Source organism: Propithecus coquereli, unplaced genomic scaffold (assembly GCF_000956105.1).
Source record: "Propithecus coquereli isolate 6110/MARCELLA unplaced genomic scaffold, Pcoq_1.0 Scaffold295, whole genome shotgun sequence".
Lineage (NCBI taxonomy): Eukaryota > Metazoa > Chordata > Mammalia > Primates > Indriidae > Propithecus > Propithecus coquereli.
Genome location: NW_012148563.1, coordinates 1,419,888 through 1,421,470, shown reverse-complemented (window position 1 = coordinate 1,421,470; position 1,583 = coordinate 1,419,888).

Sequence of the window (1,583 nt, the reverse complement as noted above, 5' to 3'; positions counted from 1 at the left end):
CGCCGCCCGCCGCCTGCCCGGCCGGCCCCCTCCCTGGCACGCAGGGCTCCGGCCCACGTCGGCCCCGCCTCCGCCTGCGCCCGCGCCCGCGCCCCGGCCGCCGCCGCTGCGTCCTCCGCGGCGCTTCCCAGCGCGCCAGATCCCGGGGAATTGCGCCAGGCCCCGCCCCGCGCCTGCCTCTGGGCTTCCTGGGACTTGTAGTCCGCGCCGCGTCGGAGCCCGCCGGGCCGCGGGAGGGGTGCGCTGGGCTCTCCGGCCCACGCGCGGAGCTGCACGCGGGGCGAGGGCGCGGACCCTCCCGCCGGCCGGACCCCGCGCGGCGCTCGGGAGGCGGTGCGCGAGTCGCCCGCCCGCGTTTTCGTCCGTTTCCGGGCGGCTGGCTCAGGGAGCCCCTGTGACTGGCCAGTGTCCTGCGACCTCTCCTCGGTGGCGGGGTCCCCCCTCCCCCATTTGTTCACTTTCGGCCTCCTTTTCAGAAAGTGGCACGCGCGCTTCCTCTTAGCAAATTAAATTTCTTCCCGAAGGCGAAGAGCCCCCTGAGCTCATGTGGCGTGGGGCTTCACACTCCACGAGTGAACTGAAGTTGAGACAGGGGCGCAAGGTGCGACAAAATGCCACGGAGGCTTCCTAGGCATCCTTTCCTATTAAAAAAAACAAAAACAAAACCCTAAGCTGTGGATCTCAAGCTGCTGCGTCCTGAGCGCCGCCGCCTGCTCCGCGGGGGTCCAGAGACCCCTGCCCGCCCCACGCCGATCCCCGCGCGAGCTCAGCCCCGGGGCCCCGCAGAGCCGGACCGCACTGCAGCAGCCGCCCAGCGCTGAGGCCCATCCCGCAGCCTGGGGGCGAACGGGACTGGCGGATTTACGGAAGCACCAGGGTGGCCACCAGGGCCCTGGTTTGTGCGCACTGGCCGAGTTCCTGCCCCAGCCATCACAGTGGTCTTTCTTTTTTTAACTTCAGAATATTACAGGGGTACAAACCGAACAGACAACCTATAGAATGGGAGAGAATACTTGCATGTTACACATCCGATAGAGGGCTGATAACTAGACTCTATATGTTAATAGAACCCAGGAAAATCAACAAGAAAAAAATCAAACAGCCCCATTAAAAAGTGGGCAAAGGACATGAACAGAGTGGTCTTTTTGAAACGACTCGGGGCATCTCTGTTTAAAGCCTGCTGAGTCTTCACCTGGTTCTCATGCAGCTTGCTTATGGCCTAGACTCTGGAATCCAGCCTCGTCGAGTTCCTGCCTCTGTCTGGGGTCTGCAATTTCCCAGAGAGATGTGCTGACATTTTTATAATAACATTCTGGGCCTCTCCTCACATCCTCCTTCACACACAGGCATCCCGTGATATCCTCTGGCTTTACACTTGTAAGTAACTGCAGTGACCGAGATGCAGGCAGGTGGCCTCATTTTACGTGACCTATTAGCAACAGCTGATCACTCCTCCTCCTTGAAACCCCTTCTTCTCCCGGGGGCTGGGATAACGTGTTCACCAGGTCCTCCAGCTCCGCTTTTGGCTTCTCAGTCTCTTTTGTGGTTCCGTCCTACCCCCCTAACCTCTCACTACAGAGGTC